This window comes from Gopherus evgoodei, chromosome 11 (genome assembly GCF_007399415.2).
Source record: "Gopherus evgoodei ecotype Sinaloan lineage chromosome 11, rGopEvg1_v1.p, whole genome shotgun sequence".
Taxonomy (NCBI): Eukaryota; Metazoa; Chordata; order Testudines; family Testudinidae; genus Gopherus; species Gopherus evgoodei.
Window position 1 is genome coordinate 1,602,511 of NC_044332.1, and position 14,093 is coordinate 1,616,603.

Here is a 14,093-nt window from a genome sequence, read left to right on the forward strand (position 1 = left end):
AGACCAGAAACGCTCCCATAAATTGCATTCATTATGTAGCTAATGAGTTTAGAAATCTTTTAGTCTCAGTTTTTTAAGTGATTTCTCAGTGTAAACAGAAACAGAATCATAATGCACAGAGTGACCCAGGAAAACCAGCTGTGAAAATTCCACAGAAAAGTCGCTTTGTCTAACCTCTAAGAGCAAGATTAGATCAGAGTGAGCAGGTTAGCAATGAAGGGACCTGGTTCTTCTATTTCTTATGCTGGATTTGCAGTGATATAACTCTGTTAACCTCAGTGGAGCTATTCCTGGTGTGCAAGGTTGGTCACTAAAACCAATTACATTGTGACAGTGATGTGATTAGACCGGTGTGGACCAAATGTGTTGTCAGAATACGTAGATACATCACTGAAAGTCCTGCAAGGACTGGTGGGAGAGGAAAGCCTGGTTGTGATTTGGAATAATACACAGGCATGAGAGGAGGGATATGGCCAACCTGGATTATGGTTGGAGTCTACAAAAATAAGAGGGCACGCATTCCTGCTTGCTGCCCTCCCAGAGCAGGTGGGTGAGGAGGCGTGGCGAGTGGACAATATTTATAATCCACTTGTGACGAAGTGGGACTGTTCTTAATGTTTTCTCTGAATACTGTGTGGCTGTCTCAGTTTCTCCTATGCATTTCTTAAGTCTCCAGTGTGCATAAATGGCCGACACTCTGTCTCTTGGGATCAAATGGCTGGGGCCCTTCCCCCCGCAAGGGGATGGCTAAAGGTGAACAAAGGGATCAGGTGACCTCATGGGCCGGGAAAGAGACAAACGCCAGAAAGGAGGGGCTGGAGGAGATTTCAATTTGGAGCTGGCTGGGGACGGGGAGTGAGTGCAGACGGGGTTGTCTGGCTTGCTGCCCCCCGCCCCTGCAAAATGGACCCGGCTGAGAGGTCCTTTTCTCTGTACCTACAAGCTCTGTTTTAGACTGTGTTCTTGTCATCTAATAAACCTCTGTTTTACTAGCTGGCTAAGAGTCACGTCTGACTGCAAAGTGGGGGAGCAGGACCCTGTGGCTTCCCCAGGACCCCACCTGGGCAGATTCACTGTGGGAAGCGCACAGAGGGGCAGAGGATGCTGAATGCTCCAAGGTCAGACCCAGGGAGGTGAAGACATGTGAGCTTCTTGCCCTGAAGACAGTCTGCTCTGAGAGAGGAGGTTCCCCAGAGTCCTGACTGACTTTGTGGGGAGCAGTTCCAGAGTATCGCCTGGGGACTCCGTGACACCACTTTCTTCTGTCTTCTTGCAACAGTTGCTGATAGATGGCCGTGTTTTGACACCTTTCCTCATACTGAGTAGTATCTTATTTCCCTGATTGAAATGGGACTATCTGGAGCAAGGTACTGCTCATTATCAGAGGGGTAGCCGTGTTAGTCTGGATCTGTAAAAGCAGCAAAGAGTCATGTGGCACCTTATAGACTAACAGACGTTTTGGAGCATGAGCTTTTGTGGGTAAATACCCACTTCATCAGATGCATGTAGTGGAAATCTCCAGGGGCAGGTATATATATGCAGGCAAGCTAGAGATAACGAGATAATTCAATCAGGGAGGATGAGGCCCTGTCCTAGCAGTTGAGGTGTGAAAACCAAGGGAGGAGAAACTGGTTCTGTAATTGGCAAGCCATTCACAGTCTTTGTTTAATCCTGAGCTGATGGTGTCAAATTTGCAGATGAACTGAAGCTCAGCAGTTTCTCTTTGAAGTCTGGTCCTGAAGTTTTTTTGCTGCAGGATGGCCACCTTAAGGTCTGCTATAGTTTGGCCAGGGAGGTTGAAGTGTTCTCCTACAGGTTTTTGTATATTGCCATTCCTAATATCTGATTTGTGTCCATTTATCCTTTTCCGTAGCGACTGTCCAGTTTGGCCGATGTACATAGCTGAGGGGCATTGCTGGCGTATGATGGCGTATATTACATTGGTGGATGTGCAGGTGAATGAACCGGTGATGGTGTGGCTGATCTGGTTAGGTCCTGTGATGGTGTCGCTGGTGTAGATATGTGGGCAGAGTTGGCATCGAGGATTGTTGCATGGATTGGTTCCTGAGCTTGAGTTACTATGGTGCAGTGTGCAGTTACTGGTGAGAATATGTTTCAGATTGGCAGGTTGCCTGTGGGCGAGGACTGGCCTGCCACCCAAGGCCTGTGAAAGTGTGGGATCATTGTCCAGGATGGGTTATAGGTCCCTGATGATGCTTTGGAGAGGTTTTAGCTGGGGACTGTATGTGATGGCCAGTGGAGTCCTGTTGGTTTCTCTCTTGGGTTTGTCTTGCAGTAGGAGGCTTCTGGGTACACGTCTGGCTCTGTTGATCTGTTTCCTTATTTCCTCATGCGGGTATTGTAGTTTTGAGAATGCTTGGTGGAGATTTTGTAGGTGTTGGTCTCTGTCTGTGGGGTTAGAGCAGATGCGGTTGTACCTCAGTGCTTGGCTGTAGACAATGGATCATGTGATGTGCCCGGGTGCTGCTCATTGTCATCAATAAGGATGGTAGAAGCAGGCGGCAAATGACTGTTTTCATACCAAGTGCCAAATCTGTGAGGTAGCATTGTCTAGTGGGTAGGGCACTGGACTGGGAGTCGGGGGATCAATTTCTGTTCCTGAGTCTGACACTTGCCTGCTCTGTGAGGTCTTTGGAGCAGGGACTTTCTTGCTATGTGAATGCACAATGCCTCCCTAGCACAATGGGGCCATGATCTCACTTGGAGCCTGGAGACACTAATGTAATATAAATAACCAATAACAAATCCTGCTTGCCTTACTCATGCAAGGGACTGTTTGCCTGAAAAACACAGGCAGGATCTGTCCCTAAATGGATGTTATTTTAAAAAACTTGGACCAGCATAGCGCACATCCTCTAAGTTATCCACCTAATTTCCTTTTGAAGGTCTTCATTTTCATGGCAGTCTTTGTTACAGGAGATTTATAGTATAACAGGGCTGTATTGTAACTACCAACAGTGTAAACACACCCAGCTCTGATCAGAATCACTGGGAAGACTCAGTGTATACGTATACACTTTACAGCCACAGAGCCCCCTAGCAGTGCTTAGTGCCAGAGTTAACTACAGGGCTGACAATACTGTGGATACCTTCCCTTAGAACAGACTGAATGTTCAGGCAACGGGTCCCCTGGTACTGGTGAAATGTAATCTGGTCCCTCAGTAATAAGGATAAGTGTATATATAAGGTATGCAATATTCTTCTTCTGTATGGCTTACAATCAGCACTGTTAGATGTCTCAGTCTAGGTCGGTGAGCCACTTGATTGGATCTAGTGACATGGAGTGGATGACAGAGATACCACTGGGATATGATTGTATAGGACATTGCTGGATGTTTGTTTCTGCAGTAAAAAGATCACTAGGTTTGGTCCCCTTTGAAGAAAGGCTGGGGACCAACTGGCTAAGTGGCAGTTCTGCAGAAAAGGACCTGGGGATTATAGTGAACAAGAAGCTGGATATGAGTCAGCGGTGTGCCCTTGCTGCCAAGAAGGCTGTCATAAACAGATAAGTAAGTAAGAGTTAATAGAACGGAAGTACTTCATATCTCTTTTGCCTGGAAAGGGTTAACAAGATCAGTGAGCCTGGCTGTCACCTGACCAGAGGACCAATCAGGGGACAGGATACTTTCAAATCTTGAGGGAGGGAAGGCTTTGTGTGTGCTATTAGTTTTTGGTGGTTGTTCACTCTGGGGGCTCAGAGGGACCAGACATGCAACCAGGTTTCTCTCCAATCTCTCTGATACAGGCTCTTATAAGTTCAGAATAGTGAGTACTAGGTAGATAAGGTGAGTTAGGCTTATGTTTGTTTTCTTTATTTGCAAATGTGTATTTGGCTGGAAGGAGTTCAAATGTGTATTTTGCTGAAAGGATTTTAATTTGTACTTGTATACTTAGACTGGGAGGGTATTCCCAGTGTCTATACCTGAAAGACCCTGTGACATATTCCATCTTAAACTTATAAATATAATTTTTACTGTTTTTTCTTTCTTTAATTAAAAGCTTTTCTTGTTTAAGAACCTGATTGTTTTTTTATTCTGGTGAGACCCCAGCGGACGAGGTCTGGATTCACCAGGGAATCGGTGGGGAGAAAGGAGGGGAGGGGGAGAGAAAGGTTAATTTTCTCTCTGTGTTAGGATTACTTTCTCTCTCAAGGAGAGTCTGGGAGGGGGAGAGAGAAGGAGTGGGGAAGGTGAATTGTCCTCTCTGTTTTGTGATTCAAGGAGTTTGAATCACAGTGATCTTCCAGGGTAACCCAGGGAGGGGAAGCCTGGGAGAGGCAACGGTGAGGGAAAGGGTTTACTTTCCTTGTGTTAAGATCCAGATGGTCTGGGTTTTGGGGGTCCCTGGGCAAGGTTTTGGGGGGACCAGAGTGTACCAGGCACTGGAATTCCTGGTTGGTGGCAGCGCTACAGGTTCTAAGCTGGTAATTGAGCTTAGAGGAATTCATGCTGGTACCCCATCTTTTGGACGCTAAGGTTCAGAGAGGGGGATTATACCATGACAAAGGCTAATGGCATTTTGGGCTGTATAAGTAGGAGCATTGCCAGCAGATCAAGGGACATGATCATTCCCCTCTAGTTGGTATTGGTGAGGCCTCATCTGGAGTACTGTGTCCAGTTTTGGGCCCCACACTACAAGAAGGATGTGGAAAAAACTGGAAAGAGTCCAGCGGAGGGCAACAAAAATGATTAGGGGGCTGGAGCACATAACTTATGAGGAGAGGCTGAGGGAACTGGGATTATTTAGTCTGCAGAAGAGAAGAGTGAGGGGAGATTTAATAGCAGCCTTCAGCTACCTGAAGGGGGGTTCCAAAGGGGATGGAGCTAGGCTGTTCTCAGTGGTGGCAGATGACAGAACAAGAAGCAATGCTCTCAAGTTGCAGTGTGGGAGGTTTAGGTTGCATAACAGGAAACACTGTTTCACTAGGAGGGTGAAGCACTGGAATGGGTTACATAGGGAGGGGTGGAATCTCCATTCTTAGAGGTTTTTAAGGCCCAGCTTGACAAAGCCCTGACTGGGATGATGTAATGGGTGTTGGTCCTGCTTTGAGCAGGGGATTGGATTAGATGACCTCCTGAGGTCTCTTCCAATCCTAATAGCCTATGATTCTAAGAAGGAGATGGTGCATCTGCCATGTGAGATTCAGATGTGGTTGTAAGTGGCCCATATTTTCCGTGGGAGTGAAAAGCCACTGGCAGGGTATGTAATCAGATTACTTGATACAGATATACCCTTGTGACCCTGCTACCGAAAACTGCTTGTAAAACATCATGGTAAAGTATTATTAGTATTTAAGGCATGATGAGAGGAAGCTATGAAATATTGACAGTGATATAAAATTAGACAGTTTAGGTGAAAGTTTAATATCCCTGCTTAAGCAGTACCTATGATGTCGGTATCACTCCACCATAATTAACAGGATTTTTTAAAACATTTGATTCAAACAATTAGCATCATCTTCGTATTGAACAGGTTGCAGCATCAGTGATTATTCACTGCAATAACTCACTGCAGTAGATACAGACTAACATGGCTACCCCTCTGATACTATTCACTGCAGCATTTCTAAAGTTTGCAACCTATAGTCTCATACACCCCATACTAAGGTGCTTTCCAATGTCTTCCACTTCCAGTTCTTCATCCTTTTGTCTCAGCTAGAGACTAAGGCCTCAATCCTGCCAACAATGCACGTGGTTAATATTATTACCGTAAACCCTGTAAACCAAAATCCTGCCTCGCGTTGGAAAAGTATGGAATTTTGGCAACACTAGACATGGGCATTTCAAAGCATGGCAACATGCCGGATGTGCTCGTTTGCATGCCAGCTTCTGTATATTTTATAGAGGTCCTGGGGACAGCCCTTTGAGAACAGATCAAAACTATTACAGGTGCTTAATTGCTCTGTAATGGCCAGGCCCAAAGTTGGATTTGTTCCCTTGGGCTCAGGGAGAGCTGGAGAGTGACGTGAGAGCTCTCTGTTGGTTGCTTAAGAACCACTAACCCTTTTGCTGTAGTTTTTTGTGAATTTATTTTGCACTTTTACTTTACAAGACTGGCATGTTCTATAGTCTTGGCTTATCGATTTGGTTTGATTGTTATTTGTATTTCAATTGCATCCAAAGGTTTCACTCAGACCTGGCATTGTACAAACACGTGGCAAAGCATAGTCCTTGCCCTGAACAGTTTACAGTCCAAGACAAGACACGGCGTGTTTCTGTAATGCACAATGGCAGGCAATGGGTAGGGAGGACAGTGCTACAGTAGTAAGATAATTCACACACGTGAGCGTTTCAAAGTAAACAGTTTTCTATAGGAGTGTCTGTTTCTGACATGTTATCAACTGAGGCTCCTGCTCTTCCTTTCTACTCTAGCAACATAAACCCTCAGAGCAGAAAACTAGTGCATACAAATAAATCTTATATAGAGGCTGAAGCAGAAAGAGACTATCCTGAGTTGCATTGGTTGCTCTGATAATAATGCAGTCTAGTTCAAGATGGCAAAATGAGGCTCCAGAGGGAAGACAGGTGTTTTCCCTGTCAATTCTCTGCTGCTGCTGCTGTAGAGAGTCTGTGTTTGGCTTGATTGCTGCTCTCGGTTCTCCTAGCCTTGGGTGTAAAGATTCTGGAAGGTAACACAGAGAAATAATCATTACAAGAGAATCATAGAAATTAAACATGGAAATGATGCATTAGATCATCCAAACCATCTCCCTGCTAGTGCAGAATTGTTCCTTGTAAATACATATTCTAGTGCTGTGGTTTTAAACCTTTTTTCATTTGCAGACCCCTAAAAAATTTCGACTGGATGTGCAGACCTTTTTGGAAATTCAAACTTCATTCCTCAGGCCCCTGCCATAGAGGTCTTAGACTGAAAACTGACTGAACAGAATTCAACTATTCATGTTACACTTGCTCGGCACGGCATTTGATGCAGCATGAGAAAGGGCGCTAAACTGCGGGCTTCTATGGTAATGCCAACCCTTCTGGGTTTTGACCTTCAGGTGGGGATATTCACATACTTTTGACTGAGCGGAAAAACAGAATGTCTTGCCTGGGATCTGAAACTTTACTTTCATTGTCACCTTTCGCGAACCCCTTAGACATAGTCTGCGGACCCCCAGGGGTCCGCAGATGATAGGTTGAAACCACTGTGCTAGTGCAAAATCCTAAGTGAAGGGGTGTCTATCACATTCCTAAGGAGACTATTCTACAGTTTAATTATACATCTCATTATCAAGAAGATTTGTCTGATAGCCTAAATACTCCCTTTCTTAGGGTATGTCTTCACTACCCACTGTATCGGCGGGTAGCGATCGATCCAGCAGAGATCGACTTATCACATCTAGTCTAGACGTGATAGATCGACCCCCGAGTGCTCTCCCGTCGACTCCTGTACTCCAGTGCCATGAGATACGCAGGCAGAGTCGATGGGGGAGTGGCAGCAGTCAACTCACCGCAGTGAAGACAGCACAGTAAGTCGATCTAAGTATGTCGACTTCAGCTACGTTATTCGCGTAGCTGAAGTTGCGTAATTTAGCTCGATTCCGCTCCCCCAGTGTAGAGCAGGGCTAAGTTTCATCTCATTACTCCTGTTCTTATCTCCATAACTCCTGATTATACCTGTCTCCTAGTTATAACTCTGTAAATTGTTTGATGAATTCTCTGCCCTCTCTTTGTTTGGCTCATTATCATGTGAGATTATGGGAGGTATCTTCCCACCTTGTGGATATTTACAGGAGCTCTGCTAATCCAGAATGCAAACCCTTTACTTGCAGAACTTCACAGGCATGGCTACCAATTCTCCCACCTGATATTAGAAACTGGTGACTTTAAAAACAGACCCTTTGTTTTCGTTCAGACAGATTTATTCTTCATGATCCAGCTTTACCCAAAATCTTGATAGAACAAGTAATCTGCTGAGGATATTTTTCCCCAGAATACATTATTTTTAAAAGGAAAGATTTAATGAACCATAAATCTGACTTCAAATCCGTCCTGAAGATACTATGATACCCACAAGAAGTGACCTAAACCAAATGTTAGCAAATGGATACATTCTTCCAAGGCACTCTTCCTCTTGATTCCTAAGACACACCTTCTCTGTTTCTCTCTTTTTCATTATAAAATCTTTGGGGCAGTGACTGCATTCACTTATTTACCTTGTACGATGGATGGCGAACATACTGTTGCCAATGTAAATAGTGATAAATGTAAATTGTAAATAACATTCTCAAAAGAGTACAATCGAATTAAATGGGTAACATATTGTATGTATAATGGCTTCACTAAATCAGGCCCCGATTCAGTAAAGCACATATGCGTGTGCTTAAAGTGAAATATGTCTCATTGACTTCAATAGGATTTAAGCAGGTGTTTGAAGTTAAGCACATGCTCAAGTGCTGTACTAAATCAGGGTCCAAATACATGATCCAAAGCTCCCTGAAGTTGGTGGAAAGAGCCAGGCTGATTTCAATGGGCTTTGGATCAGACCTTAGCCTATCAATCTACTGGACAAAGGCCAGATCGTCAGTTGGTATGAATTATCATAGCTCAGTTGATAATGGAGCTATTACAATTTACTCCAGCTGCAGATTTGCCTTTAGATCTTTAGGGCCATAGCTCAAGCCTCGCTGTCTGAAATCCATATAATTCCCTATCCCAGTAACATTGGGAAGACCGTTTCTCTCTACCATGTGGGGATGCAGTGCATCACTTTAACTCTGGAATCATGCAAAACAAAAAGTATAACCAGTATTTGGGGGACAAAAGTAGAAATGATTACAATTCCAAAAATAACCGTTCCATTACAGATCATTTACCTTAGCCTACTACAAGCTGCAGATCAAAACTGAATGCCTCTCTGAAAATCCACAGGGAAGACAACTTTTTTCCTCTTTTTCTGGCATGTAGAATATTAATTATGGCTGCAAGATTGAGAGTACAGTAGCTAAAAACTTGGCTGGAAAAAATGAAAATATTATTTCATGAGCTGAAAAAGCAAAGTATGCAACATATTTAGTTTTCCTTGATTTTTTTTTCTGATTAAAATGTGCGGGGGGATACTGTGGGGTGACAGGCTGGCTTACATCAATTTTTGGATTGAAACAATAAGTAAACCTCATTATTTAGTGCAAGTATATATAAGTAGGAGCACTGAGCCATCAAACTGAGTATCGTGCCTCTGGCCGTGGGCAATGCTTGCTACTTCAGAAGAAGGAGAACATCCCTCCACAATAGGGTGAGCACCTTTTCACAAGGCAAAAGCGGGACACATGCAGAAGCCCTGCCCTCTCTGTGACTCCATCCCCTGGCCCTCTTTCCCCTGATGCGCCGCCCCCTGGCAAGGCTGGAAGCTGGAGCCAGGCAGAGGTAAGAGCTGCCCAGAGAGCTCAGGGTGCTGTGGGGAGCCCCTGACCCTGTATCTGCCCTGGGTGGACGGCCAGAATATCCGAGAGCAGCTTCCAGACCCTGTCGCCACCTCTAGTGCGCTGTTCAGGGCAGGTGGAGGATCTAGGGCTTCCCACAGCAACCCAAGTTCCCTGGGCAGTTCTTACTACTACCTGACACGAGCTTCTGGTTCTGGCCTGTCCAGGGGGAAAAGGATTGGGGGTGGTGCCTCATGGAGTGGGGGTGGGGCTAAGGCCCACCTCAATCCCCACAGCCACTGGGAAGAGGCTGGCGCCACCCCTGAGCCTTTGGCAGGTGCAGAGTAGTGCCACAGGGAATCCAGGACATATGCTGCCCTGGAGTCATTCAGCCCAGGACTGGGACTTGAACTCTGCATTTCAGGACTGTCCCGTCCAATTCAGGAGGAGTGGTCACCCTACTCCACAATGAACTTAGACTGTACTCTTGAGATTAAACTTCTGTTGACTTTAATGGTACAAGAGCACATAAACACCTAGATTTGGATTCTACCAGCCTTTTGATCACATATTATAATAAGAGTTCTGTGATTACAGTGTCGTAACAGTGCAATTACATTGGTAACTCCTTTTGATACCTGTAATCGCCACTGATTGATGTAACTTCAAAGTTCACTGGGAATAATTAGTGTGAATACAATTTAGTTAATGCTAATAGTATTAAGGATTAAGTAAAGCAACAAAAGGACAGTAAGTAAATGAGTCTTGCAGTCAGCTTCCGGTTATGTGAATTAGTTGCAATTATATACTGAAAATTAAAGCCCTGTTGCCATGCATCTTCCTGAAGTAGTGTTGAAACTGGTTTAATCGCTAGTGTAGGCAAAACTACATTCACATTGCAGTAGCCATAGAAGTGTGACTGTGCTTTTTTAGATGGTGTTAAAACCAGTTGTGCCAACACTACCAGTTTCAATACCGCTTCAGGAAGATGCATGTCATCAACAACAGGTCAGTTTCCTACTGTTTGTGGTGCCTTGAGATTGTCACTGAGGGAAATAACCTGAAATATGAATGTGTGATATAAACAAAGGCAGAGTCAGAAGCAGCTTAATTTAATTCCTTTTAATTTTTAGACTACAGTGGTTTTTAGAGTAGATGGGAGAACCTAAGAGTAGAATCTGGTTCACAGTGTCAGTATGTGTTGTAAATAACTCTAGCAAAAAGAGCTCAACAATAATTTCACTAATGCTAGTTTCATTTTTTTTTTATTTAAAGATGTCAGAATTCAGATTATAAATGGGACAATTTTGGACAAAAATTTTCCCCATTTTTCAGTCAACTAGAGCTGTAAAGACACCACAGCATCTTTCTCTCCTCTTCCCACAGAACTTAATTCTCTAAACAGTTCTCTCATGGTTTAATCCACACTTGAGGTCGCATATCACGTTCCATTATTCTTCTAGCTAACAAAGTCTGCACAGCTCATTAGGGTTACTCATTCATTGACTGGTGAGATGCACTCCTACTAAGTGACAAGTCATTTATCCCATTTCCCTGGGGTCGACAGAGCTTCCTCCAGAGTGTGCCCAAGTCCCATTGGCCGGTGTAGTAAGAGATCATAAATGGAATCTTACTTTCCTGCCCAGAATATAAGAGCACTGACTATTGGATAGATCACTGCACTAACTCAAGAGATTGGCTTACATCTTCGTGTGATTTGCCTCACTATTCAGAGACACATAGAAAAAAAACCCTCAAGGCCTTGGAGAACCAAGTTACAGCTATTACTCTGTACTTTTGCAAGGCTTCATAGCTCAGTGAAAAAAACACATTGTCATTTGTCTTCTCTTACCTAGGTGCATTACAGTGAAAGAAATGCTATCTTCAAAAGCATGCATTTGGGGAGATTCTCATACTCGCCCTTCCTTCCCCATTCATCTCTTTAACGTATTTTCTTCATTTAAAAAATACTTTCCCATTCTATTTTTATCTTCCTTCCTGCATTTCTCTCTGCTCGCTGCACAGCTTTAAGTATTAGTGCCATCATCAGTTCTTGTGGAATAAAACAGTATCCTGAACTCAAACCTTGTTAGTTAAGAGCGGGTGAAAGTGCTGATTTTTAAATATAGTATTTTTGTTTTAAGGTGCAATCATTTGGTATATGTAAGGTTTTGTGTTTGTTTTTTTTTAAGTCTATATACTTTGGAACTGATACAAGGCCCATTGAAATCAGTGGAAAGATTCCTGTTTATTCCGTGGATACTGATTTAGCATCTCAATGGAATTTAAAACCAAGTAATCTGGGGTTTACCTTTTCAAATAGTGTAATCTGATGATGAATCTGTGGCCCTCAATTGCAAAGGAAAATCAGTGGGTAGGTACCCTTCTTTTGCTGCTTTGTGATGTATCAGGAGGCCTGACTGTGGTTCTGCTCCTAAAAGAAGTATGGATGACTGGAAAACTTACGACTGGAGCTAGCCAAAAAATTTCTATCACTATTATTTTTTATGGAAAATTGGATTTTCAACTAAACAATTTTTGTAATGAAAAGTGCCCACTTTCCATGGAAAACTTCTACTTTTTGTCCAAACCTGAGTAAGTGAAAACCATCTAGTTTTGATTTAAACTGAATTCATGGGCATTGTAGTTCAGCTGCCTCATGTCTCCATTCTCTACTACAGGCATCTACAGACTCCTATGATGTACCACAGCATCTCAACAAGTGGAGATACTGTGGTGCATTAAGGGAGATGTTGTCCAGCAAGGAGTCCAGCACAGTGAGGTTAATGGGGGACATGAGGCACTCAAACCACAACTCCCCAAAGTATTTCCAAACTGAAATTTTCAGCTTTTGGCCAAAAAGGACTGAAGGTTTTTTATACTTGATTTTTTGCTAAGAAGTCACATTTTCCATGGGATGAAAAAAAGGAAATGTTATGACTAGCTCTATGTGTGACATCAGAGAGGCCATACAACTAAACCTAATTATAAGGAGGGAAATTACTGTTACTCAGACTGAATAAAATGTTTCTGTTTTGTTTGTCTCTGTTAACATCTGGGACAAGACTGGGAGCAAGCAGGGGCTAACACAGCCATGGGCAAATGCTTTGAGTAGCTGATGAACTGCTGCTGGCCTCCTAAGTCTTCCACCCAATCAGGCGATGTAACCAATTAGGCAGCCCACTACAGGCCAGGGCCAGCTGTGCACATTAGGTGGCCTGGAGACTGGCTCTCCTGCAGGCCCTGATTCCTGACAAGTTTGCCTTTGTAGAATTGATATAAAATTCTTCTGTTGGGTCAGGTTTGGCCCCTGCTCTGTGCAAAGGGCAGGGGGCTCAGCCCTGGAAGTCTCTGGATGCCCTAAGACCTGCCTAAGCCAGGGTGTTCTGTACAGGGTACTGTGTACTCCACGCCGGCTTCTGTTCAACACTTCCAGCCTCCACTGGTGCTCCTCCATTAGCTGCTGCCCTCCTTTCGGATGTATGCAAGGTTCCAACCCTTGAAAGGATAAAGCTTTCAGACTTGCTCAACATTTATCTTGTGCTGGATGGCTGTGGGGAGGAGGGAGATGCTGCAGCAGCTTTACCTCATTGACCCACCTATTCCTGGCTCTGCAAAGCCTGAGTACTTTGGAGCATGATAGCATGGCTTCCTCGGGGCAGAGGATGGGGAAGCTGAAGAGTCAGCACTCTCTCCTTCTGCATATTTCTGGGCTGGACCGGCAAGCCCCAAGTCCCCTTTGCTTAAAGGGATGAGCATGTTGGCCAACATTTACAAACGCATGTGGGTAAGAATGGTGCAGATGGATGTTGTTTTCCTTAGATACCAGGCCCCAAAGAGGCCTCGTCTGCTGACTTGCACTTAAGACAAGTTCCTATCCCTTCCATTCACATGCTGCCACCAGCAGCCCAAACTGAAGAGGGAACAATATATTGTTTCTTTCTGAAGCAACCATTAGACATGATGACACGGGAACTACCCAGACCCCTCTTCTTGACTACCCCCTTTGCATGGCTCTGGAGAGAAAGCAGACGAATATGCCCAAAGAGATGAATGTAATAATATTGTTTGATATATACAAGGAATGTTGGTCCCAATTCTGTAAAGCACATGTTTGGGTGCTTTGTTGAATTGGGACCTATGTGCCCTGTTAGAATCTATGTTCTTTGTTTAGCAACTTTGTCTTTCCTGGTAGAATGTGGTGTGTAATTACAGGGGCCCAGGTTCAGATGCCATTATTCCTATTATTAATACCTTGCTCCGGGAGTAGGCTCACTGAAATCAACTCATGAGGTAGTATGTGCAGCAGACATCATTTCCTGAGGATGTGGGGGTGTCCGCAGAGAGCAGAAGTCATCCTCCATTTTGGAAGATGTGGCTATGCATTGCAGGGGCAGATCAGAAAGTAGCAGGCTGCAGCTTATCGCAGGCTTTAGTTTCTGGGTTATGCAATGCTTGAATAGGAGCTATATCATAAAATGCAAGCGCTCATTGCTTTAATGCAAAAAATAACACGGGTAGTGCTCACCATGAATAAAGGTGTCAGAATCTGGTCAGTAAAGGATTTGCAAGGTTTCAAATATGGGTCATTATTACATGTTTTGTGATTTTTACTTTGAGTTCTTCTAGCTCTTCTATTTAATTGTTCAAACAGAAGGGTTGGCCTCAGGGGCCACATTTTTCATATTGATTAAATGTAGTGATTTTG